Raw genomic sequence first — 10,989 nt, 5'->3', positions numbered from 1 at the left:
TAGAACATGTCTATTGCTGTCTGTTCCCCCGTTAGCAGTAAACATGACAAATAAAGAGGGTAAATCTTCCTATCATTGCAAGTGAAAAAAAATCCAAAATTTTGGGTTGTCCCTATGAAAAGGGGGAGATCTTCCAATGGATCGGTGGCCCTGGTGCTTTGGCTATGGGACAGGAAGTGAAAGGAAATCTCCCCAATCGGACACGTATGGTAAAAACAAACTGACAACAAGGCTGATAACCTCCCTTACTCTATCCAAAATGAAAAAAAAAAATACCTTTAGTTCTACTTTATACTATTTTTTTATTATTATTATTATTACCTAATGTAAACTTCATTCAAGCAACTGCCCCAATGTTTACAAGGATAGTAGGTATTCCACCATACTGAAGGTCCACCTAACACTGGAACTTCAGCATTACTGATGGGTTTAAACACTTGGCAGCATTACCAGGGAGGAATTTAATTGCAAAATTGCTCTGTAGTATTTTCTGTCTCCCACAACGCCATAACTAACACATCAATTTTTTGCAGCTAGATTGACCAATTATTTATTTTACGTTATGGATAATCCATAATGATATTACACCTTCATTTGACCTTGATATGGTCACTACAGTTGGGTAGAATTCAGAAATTCTAGAATTATTTATACAGATATCTTCATAGATAGATCTAGACTAGCATTGCAGCAGGTTATAGGATTTAAGTAATATTTTCTGAATTTTAATTTTAAAAGTGAGATCAAATGAGGGCTATATTATTGGAGAACTAGATAAGTGTATAGCCAAAACTTTTGTTTTTGTTTTAGCTAGGATAGGGAAAGACTGGCACCCTGCCAGGTAGGTTTACCTTATTTTTCCTGGTGAACATTGTCACTGGACAGACAATGAATGAAAATCCAAAATTTTTGTGTTGCTAACAGAACAAAAGGGGATATTAAAAGGGAACATAATTTCCAGTGGCAACTGTCCATGATTCCCCTCACTTTGTTAAAAAATCTCCATTCGTGTCCTGTTGTTTCTCTGAAAAAGGAAACATGGGGAAATCTCCACACACAGACATAAATATAAACTGACAAAGGTTTTAACCTTCCCCTACTGGATTCAAAATTAAAAAGATTTGGCTATACATACGTTTTTAATGTAAACAGCAATTAATTATTTTATTTATATATACATTTTGGTCAGTCTTAGTGTATCTATGAAGGTTATGGGCTGCAAGATGACCTCCAACATGCTATAAATGCCCATTGACTCCAGGGAATAGGGAATAGGGTGTTATATTTACCTTAATCCTCCCTCCATCTGTGCAAACATTTCCCACAACCTATATCTATAAGGCAAAGCTTCCAACTGTCCCTGATTTTGAGGGGCTGTCCCTGATTTGTCCCCCTGTCCTTCTTTCTTCCTCATTTATCCCTCATTTTGGTCTGATCTATATAGTTGTATATAAAATGTGCTTTTTATCTTTCGAAAAGTATTTCCCAGTACCCAGTTTCCCAGTTACCTTTCATCCAATTTCTAAATTGTTGCATTTAAACATTTTAAAATGCCAGTACAAAGTAATAGTAGTGGTAATGAAAAGCACTAGTGGGTTTACAATTTTTGTACAATTCTCCATTAAGGGAGCATGGTGGGGGGTGTGTCCTATGCCTACATACTTTTGCTAATAGGTATCCCCAGTTCCCATCTCAAAAAGTCGGGAGGTATGCATAAGGTGCTCTGGGCTATGGTGGCACAATGACATCATAAAGTCCAATGAAGGGTATTTTTTTTTTTTTTTTTGTATCTTGTGGGAAATGGCCTTTAATATAAGACAACATCACTGCTTGTCAAAAAAGTGTTTTGTGTGTGTGTGTGTATATATATATATATATATATATATATATACACATGGTATATACAGTATAGTATTTATAGTATATTTCTATGAAAGATAAAGTATATATTCTGCATATACACAAAAACTGCAACATGTATTGTAATCATTTACCATTCCCATGCCATAGAAATTGCTACTGTCTTGTTAAGTCGGTAAAAGTTTTGTAACAATTGGGCAAAAGAGCATAACTATTTCTTCACTCCAAGCAAAAGGACTATGGGAATGTGTGACGTTTGGGTCCCTGTAGCCTCTGTCCCCAATGATCCACTTTTTATTTGATTTATGTCTGTTTCGCTGCCCTTGCAGTGACCCAGAGGGAGGGCTGTGTGGGAAGTTGGTGTGTGAGATTATAGAGAGGGCTGATGAAGCTGTGGACTTTGCAGAACGTCTGGAGCCTTAGTATATGCACAGAGACTGATAAATAGCCACGAAAAGACATCAGGCTTAATTAGGCTTTCCAGCTTGAAGTGGTGCCTACATCTGGAGATAGCAGTGCTCATCCAAACTGTATGTAAGTACAGTGCATTCTATGTACAAAGTTATAGCGCAATTACAAGTATAAAAAGTCCATTTATATATTTTTTTTTCTTTTTTTTTTAGCCTATTCCAATAAACATTCCTTTATTTTACACGTACAAATCCTGATAATGCTGCTTATTTATTGATTTTAGTTTTATTTTTAGTATATGCTAGGTTTCCTTTTGTAACTGTTTTCATGTTTTATATTTTAAAATATGTTTTATTAGTGTAACAAGCCTACTACTTTTTTTTATAGTATTTACCTTTACTGTAATTTAATGTAATACATAATATTTTATAGTTTTTGCAACAAATATAATATACAGTACAATTTATATTAAACATAACATAAATGCATAGTAAAATATAAGCTTGATTTATTAATTTATTAGTTAACTATTGATAAGCATAGATAATATGTTCTGGGCCTTTATAATATTATTATATTTATTAATTAATGATATTAATATAATAGGCATATATTTCCATTTAGCTATATACATGTCATAAAAATTGTTATAGGCCTTTAGAGCCCGTCTTTAAGTTAATTTCAAAGTGGAAATATAAATGGAGCAACAACTGGTAGTAATTCATGTGTTATGTGATGGTACCTTACTTATCCTTTTACTGTTCCTAATGACTAATTATTGCAATCTTACATGTTGTTGCAGTCCTGAAGGGGTGCTGCAGCTGTTACTATTATGTATGATTTTAAAGTGTTTGTTCCCAATACATAGAGTTTGTTCATGTAGCTGTGATGTTCCCTAGAACACTAGGATCTTTGATGCTTACCACACCACTGAAGTGATACAAAATGGTAAAGAAAAAACCTGCAACATACATATGTGACCCTGGACATTTAGTCAAGTGTTTTATCTCATGCATATTGAAGGTCCTAGATATATTTTTACAGATAGATTTTTTTTTGCTATAGTCTAAAACATGAGCTTAAATAATTATTAACAAATTCTACAAATTGTTTTCAAAAGCTATTGTTTAGCAGATTGAAAACATGATGTAATAAATGTAACGGTGCTTTTTTTTGGTTGGAAACTACTTAACGTTAATATTTGACACGGCAAACTAGACCATAAAAATTGCTGAACCAGAAAGTAGACGGCCATTTTGCTTCATCATATCTGTTTATGACAAATTGTACATTGTAATTTTATGTACGATTTAAATCTCAGAAGAGAAATCTGATTTGCAAATGTGAAAAAAAGTCATATCATGCTAAAAAATATGGGTGTCCTCTTAAAGCTGAACTCCAGGGAGAAATTAAAAAACACCAATAAATGCAGCATATTTATTTAAAAAAATTAGAGAGTAACTAGAGCGAGTCCCCTGTGTAACCTATTTTTACTGATTGATCCTGCCAGTAGATCAGTTGATTTTCCACTTCTTGAACCACGTCATACTTTCCACTAAAAGAGGCAATTACAGGGGTTGAGACAAACCACATAATCATATGTTGTCACCTTGTGAACAGTGGTATTAGATGGGCTTTAAAGAGGCAATAAAAACATTAAAAGCTACAAATTTTTAAGTTACAGCAACAGGTTTCATTTTTTTTGTTGGGGAAAAGGGTTTAAATCCCATGAATAACAGCTGAGCATTGTAAGCACCCCCAGTAGCTCAATAGTTTGTTCTAACCCTTGTAACCTCTCCGTCCAAACCCTCTACAAAGGTAGAGAAAACTGTAAATGAAACACTCTAAAAAAAAAAAAAAAAAAAAACGATTTAATTTATTTACAAAATTTATTTTACTGAATACTATCATTACTAGACTAGTTTGACAGAAATTTAAATCTTTTGCAGTTAAGATAGTTCTCATGTATGCATTCAACTATGTATATTGCAATTTACCTAGAGTCTATCTTTAGTATTTTGCTCAGTCTGTCCTGTTGTAGCGAAGCTATGCAAGCGTCTTCTCAGTATGCTTAGCATCGATGTGTAAATGTAGTGGTTTTGGAGGTTTACACCTGAATCACACTTAAAGCGGTAGTATATCGATTTTTGTGACTTTTTGTGTACCTACAGGTAAGCCTGTAGGTACAATTAATATCTCCTAAACCTGCATGGTTTAGAAGATATTTGCACTGCATGCAGCCGCTGACGTGAGCGGCGCATGCGCTCTGAAGGTTCGGCGGACCTTCAGAGTTCCTTGCCAGGAATTTGCCGGAAAGTTAAACCCCCGCGCGCATGCGCGGGATGACGTCATCGCGGCTCCGGCCACTCACAGCCCAGGAGCCACCGAACCCGGAAGAGACGCAGAGGTATCATGTCCCCTCCCACAGCGGTGTCCGGGGGTCCGTGTCGGGGCTTCGTTCTATGGTAAGTTTTTCATAATGAGCTAGTATGCGATGCATACTAGCTCATTATGCCTTTGTCTTGCAGGGTTTTTTTTTTTTTTTTGAGTATACTACCGCTTTAATTAAATCTAAAGCTTTGCTAAAAGCTGTTTATTGTATTTGTTATTTCTGTAATGCATTCTATTTTTATCATAGTTCTAACTCAACTAATATTTGAGATGCCAAAAAGTATCTTACGCTTTTATGGTTCTTCATAAATTATCATTACCTTAGTTAGTTTAATCATGTTATTATATTAGTTTTAATTAAATGCAAAATAAAAGTGCTTACCACAAAAAAAGCATTATCAAGGTCACCCATAGAATGTATTTAAGTAAGAACTCTTACTAATTATTGAGCTAGGTGAGGGACTACTTACTTTTTACCAAACGGCATAATTGAAGTATTAGTTTCCCCACAGTTTTGCTGCTGGATAATGTTTTGTTGTTTGATTGCCAATTAACAGGTTACGTTTTAGACCCGGTTCACATACAAGCGACCCGACTTGCCGGGGCGACCTGTATAGTCCCGGTGCACAGCGCACACCGCGACCTCAGAGAGACCTGCACGGACTTCATATCATTGAAGTCAATGCAGGTCACTCCGGGTCGCCCCAAAGAAGCTCAGGACCCTTTTTCTAAGTCGGAGCGACTTGTGTCACTCCTATTAGAACGGGTCCTGTGCTAATCTATGGCAGGCGACCCACGGCGACTTGTCAGGCGACCAGGTCGCCTGACAAGTCGCCCCAGTGTGAACCGGCTCTTAGGCTTACATGCTTGTAACAATATTATGGAGTTAGTATTTTATGACTCATGAGCGTTAATTTACTAAAACTGGAGAGTGCAAAATCTGGTGCAGCTCTGCATAGAAACCAATCAGCTTTGATGTATTTTTGTTGAAGCCTAATAGAACAAGCTGAAGTTAGAAGCTAATTGGCTACCATGCACAGTTGCACAAGATTTTGCACTCTAGAGTTTTAATAAACAAAGCTGATGGTGTAGTTGATGACATTTAAAAGAACACTATAGCAAAAAAAATATTTATATTTTGGTAACCATACTGGATTAACATCTGTAATAGTAATATATACAGTATAAAATGTGAAATTATTTTTCACATGCCTTTATACGTTTCTCCACACCTATTTCGCAATAAAGCTATCCAGCAAAACTGAAGGTTATAGGGGTCACTACCACAGACCAAATAACACTGACAGGGGTTATCTTTTCTTAATTTGGTTTAAATCTGTTGCTGTAACTGCTTAAAACATTTTGGCTAGAGCTAAGCTTTAATTTGTTGTTTACTTAAAGGCTAGGTTCACGTTTTCCAGAAAATAGCCTATGCAGTCAAGGGACCCCAGAAAATAGCCTATGCAGTCAAGGGACCCCAGTAGTTATTACCACTTGGTGCTCGCGCTATAGATTGAAAGATGGCTATAGTGCGGGCTTAAAATGCCGGGAGGGCATACATGGACGTCCCCCCATTTGGACCGCACGCTCTGTGATCGCTGAGTCCTTGGGACTGGGCGGATCACTGATCCTTATAAAGGGCCAATCACAACAGCCCTTTACCCCATGATCAGCTGTCAGCCAATGACAGCTGATCGCATAAGTAAACAAAAGCCGGTTATCGGCTTTTGTTTTTCCTCACGCAATAAGTGTGAAGAAAAGGAGAAATACATTACCCGGCTATTGTTGGAAGTACATCAGATCCCTTAGTGCCCATCAGTGCAGCCTATCAGTGCCCTCCAGTGCTGCTAATCAGTGCCCACCAGTGCCATCTATCAGTGCCCATCAGTACTGCTAATCAGTGGCCACCAGTGCCACCTATTAGTGCCCATCAGTGCTGCCAATCAGTGTCCATCACTGCCTCATCATCAGTGCTACCTATCAATGCTACCTACCAGTACCTATAAGTGCCCATTAGAGTCGCATATCAGTGGCCATCAGTGCCACGCATCAGTGTCCGTCCATGCCCATCAGTGCCACCCATCAATGCAGCCTCATCAGTGCCTCCTGATCAGTGCCCGCCAGTGCCGCCTTATCAGTGTCCATCAATGCCGTCTCATTAGTGCCCATCAGTGCTACCTCATCAGTGATCATCAGTGAAGGAGAAAAATTACCTGGTTGCAAAATTTTAAAACAAAATATGAAAAAAAAATGTTTTTTTCAAAATTTTCAGTCCTATTTTGTTTGTTTAGCAAAAATAGAAAACCCAGTGGTGATTAAATACCACCAAACCAAGCTTCTATTTGTGTGAAAAAAATGATAAAAATGTAGTTTGGGTACAGTGTTGCATTTCATCATTTATCATTTAATGTTTGAGAGCGCTGAAAGCTGAAATTTGGCCTGATCAGGAAGGGGGTATAAGTGCCCAGTAAGCAGGTGGTTAAAAGAAGTTGTTCAGCTCTGGAAAAAGGTTTTAATGTTAAGCCCCGTACACACGTACCGATGGTCGGCTTACAAATGTTCCTCTTTTCTCCCCGGGATGTCGGTGTCTGCTGAAAAGTGCAAAGACAGCACAAGGACAGCACAAGAATTTTGTCCGCCGACTGCAGAAGTGATGTCATGTAATGGTTAACTTTCCCTGTGTTTTCTATTTTCTGAGCATGCCCAGTCTTGCAAATCTGCGGTCTGTCGGCCGAATTGTGTACTGACAGGCGAACAATCGTCCGTTCTGGTGTCGGCATACAAATATTTTCATGTTTGCAAGAAAGACTTTTGTCCGCGGATTGTGCGCAGACATCTGTCGGAGGCACCATACTAACACGCGTACAATCGGCAGATCCTTCGTCCACCGACGTTTGTATGCCGACGATCGGTACGTGTGTACGGGCCTTTATTAAGATACATGTAGGCTATTTGAGATCCCCTGAAAGCCAGGTTGAAAACCTCCCATTTACCAATCCCCACATCCTTCCTTGTTGATAGGACTCAAAAATCATTGGTTCTCACTATGTGGGGGAGGTTGTTCACAATTGTTATGTCCTAGTTATAAGGCAGGATTGCAAACTGTGAGTTTTTTTGGCAATCTTTCAGGTGGGAGGAGGCACAAATAGCCCACAGGTATGACAAAAAACGTACACAAATTTTACATTTTATACAGCTTTTTCATACCTAATGAGGTCCTTTGACTGCATTAGCTATTTTCTGGAAAAGGTGAATTTAGCCTTTAAAGTCCAAGGTTGGCCAAGGTGGAGATCATGACGTTATCCACCCACCACTCCACCTAGGCTGATCAGAGGAAGCTTTGTATTAATTGATTAAAATACAAGGTCTCTCCTGAATGGCAGGAATGTGCTAAGACCAATTCAATCCATACCTGGCAGTGGATGAGAAACATCTCATACTGCTATCAGAACACCTACTTACTTTATGTAGCCAATGAAATTATAGTTTATTACATCAGCTACACCGGGCAGATTGTTCTGGCATGGAAATAATTTGTTTGGGTCAGCTTGGCCCATCAAATTATTTAAAGTAATAGTGAACCTGTAATTCATTTTTAAATGGTAACTCCACTTTCATGGCAAAAAAAATAGCAAATAAAAAATAATATAGAATATACAATTGCATATTGTAATTGAATTGAATCTGCAGCGCTTTGATGTTCTGTAAAATGCCTTGAAATATGACTACCTGGAAGTGTTCTGTACACAGAATGTGTACAGAACGCCCCCTAGAAACATAATTTTCTCCTTGTGTGATTGGCTCACTGATTTTCTCAGAAGTCTGCCCTAAGATACAAGATTTTTGGCATCCCCTGCAACAAAAATTTCATTTTTGATGAGATACTCCTAATGGGAAATCACGTTTAAAGGGATGCAGATCCTGCCATTTTCCTCATTTGAGCCCTGGAGGTGCAGCAGCTGGTTGATAATTATGAAACCATTCCCATTAGACTCACTTAGCACATGGGCACAGTAAAAAACACACAGGGATTTCTTCTGAATAACAAATGGTAGGAATCTGCAACAAAGTTTGTTAAAATCCTTGCATTGTACATAAATCACCCAGAGGGGAATGTTTTTTTCCAAACAAAAGTGGAGTTACTCTTTAAGAAACCAAAAATGCTATGTGTTACTACTAGCTACAGACTGCATAATAATAAAATTTTGTTTTGCCCACAGTTCCAAAAATGTTTAAAGGATGTAAGGGTGACATGCTCGTAAGGCCTCTTTCACACTGTACTCTCGGTCAGCGGACTCCGTTTTTCTCAGCGGGGGATCAATGTGTGTGGAGGTCCCCGCTGTCCTCTATGGGGGAATCGGATGAGAACGGACCGCTTGTCCGTTCTCATCTGATCCCATCCGATCCGCTGGACGGATTGAAAATAGGGTTTCCATTCGTCCGGATTTGATGGACAGGATCGGATGGCAGCGGGTGTCAGCGGAGATGTCTCAGCTGACATCTGCTGCCCCATAGGGATGCATGGGGCATCCGTTCAGATCCGCCTGAAAAACATACAGGCGGATCTGAACGGTCCACATGTGTGAAAGGGGCCTAAGTATTTTATTGCCATTTTTGTTGATGTTTGACTTCAAGTAGAACTTGTGTCAAGCTAATGTAGAAAATCACATATGTGATATAGGCTGCCCGTACCAGTAAGACTAGGTCCTCTGTTTTTCTAAGTACCCCCAGAACAGGCATAAATACAGGGGTCACAATTGCAATCCAGCCCCATGCTCCAGGGGGCCTGTGTGGCCCCCCCCTGTACACATGGATAAGAGGGACGGCATTTAGAGAAACCATTCCCCTCCATTTTCCTCCTGCAGCCACTGAAAGCCTGCTTCTCCTCCCCTCCCTCCCACAGGCATTCAGTGGCTGCAGAAGGAAAATGGAGGGGAACAGTTTCTCAACATGCAGCCCCCAACTTCCCTCCTATCCAGGTCTAGCTGCCCCATGTGTGCTCTGTTGTTCCCCCTCGACCCCCCTGTGTGCTGCTGGCTTCCCTCTCCCCTCTCCTGCCGGCTGCTGCAGGGGATGTGTCAGAAAGAAGAGCAAAGCAGGGCCGGTAAATATGTCATTTACTGGCCCCTTCCTTTACTGAATGGACAGAGTCAGTGATCAGTACCATTTATAACTGAAACATAGTAAACTGAAGCTCTCCTACCTATTCATTCTGTGCAGTTGAGGCTGCAGAGATGGAGAATGAGAGTTGTGTCCTCAATCTCCATTCTTTGGCTCAAAGGTGAAATATCCAAGGTCTGTTTAGACCCCTGACGTTTAACCAAAGCCCCACAATGCGGATCCTAAAAATATATACAAAAATAATAAAAATTAAAATTGTAAAAAAATAAAATAAAATTGTAAAAAATAATAAAAAAGAGAATAAGAATTCAAAAGTACTGACATCAATGGGGAAACTACCAGGGTCGCAAAGTTCGCACTTGCGAATAGCGTTCCACCACTGATGTTAGTAGGGCCACGACTGGGGGTCAGAGGGGCCTTTTATGGTTTCTTGAACCTTTGCCCTGGAACATTATCATGTATCTGGTAGCAGGGCCTGAAATAATGAGGAAGGCCTCTCATACTCCTCTGACTCGGGGCCCCTGGTAGTGTGAACAGAAGACACAGGAGTGCAGAGTGGCATGAGTGTCTGTAAGTCTTGCAAGTAGCAGAGCGAATATTCACACCAGGCAGAAGAGTCGTCAGTAGTCTTTAGTGAAGCAGGCAGGCTGGTAGACACCTGGTGGATGGCAGACTGAAGTAGGCTGGCACTGGCGACAGCGAGCAGGTGAGGCATGCATTGGTAGCAGACTGTAGGACAGCAAGCACAGCAGGATGTGTCAGGAAGCAGAGTCAGGTAAGCCAGGTCATACACTGGCAGGACTGATCAGGTACAGAGGAGCAGGCAGGAGCGTGGTCTGGGTACAACCCGGGTCAGAGAGCCAATCAATGGAAGAGAAGCCATAGGACCAGACAGAAGCAGAGGTCAAGGACAAGCCCGGGGTCGATGCAGGCAGAGTTCAGAGAGTGATCAGGCAAGCCAGGTCAGCAACTGGGATCAGGATGCAGAATCACAGGGTCACAGGATACACAGGAGGCTGAAAGACAAAGCAGCACTGAACCAGAACACTGCGCAGTTTAAAAACCCAACTTGGCACCAAAATCGGTCAGCTGTGCACGTGAGCACGCTGATGCACATGTATATGCGCACGTGTGCACGCACCTCTGCAAGTGCCCATATGCATTTACGTATGCGCATACATTTTAGCCAAATTCCTACCTGTATGG

General features: G+C 40.1%; 1 protein-coding gene across 1 annotated transcript in view; it reads left to right on the top strand.

Annotated features, from left to right (window-relative positions):
• Positions 1 to 2,190: 2,190 nt before the first annotated feature.
• Positions 2,191 to 10,989, top strand: part of LOC309548532 (bile acid receptor-like) — a 141,640-nt gene continuing 132,841 nt past the window's right edge. Inside the window, exon 1 of the mRNA XM_082248499.1 lies at positions 2,191 to 2,394. The gene's annotated coding sequence lies outside the window, so the exon portion shown is untranslated. The remainder of the gene's footprint in view (positions 2,395 to 10,989) is intronic.

This window comes from Pelophylax lessonae (genome assembly GCF_965119305.1).
Source record: "Pelophylax lessonae genome assembly, chromosome: 2".
In the NCBI taxonomy this organism is placed as follows: domain Eukaryota; kingdom Metazoa; phylum Chordata; class Amphibia; order Anura; family Ranidae; genus Pelophylax; species Pelophylax lessonae.
The sequence above is the reverse complement of the archived record's forward strand: the minus strand, read 5'-3'. Positions and strand labels throughout refer to the sequence as shown.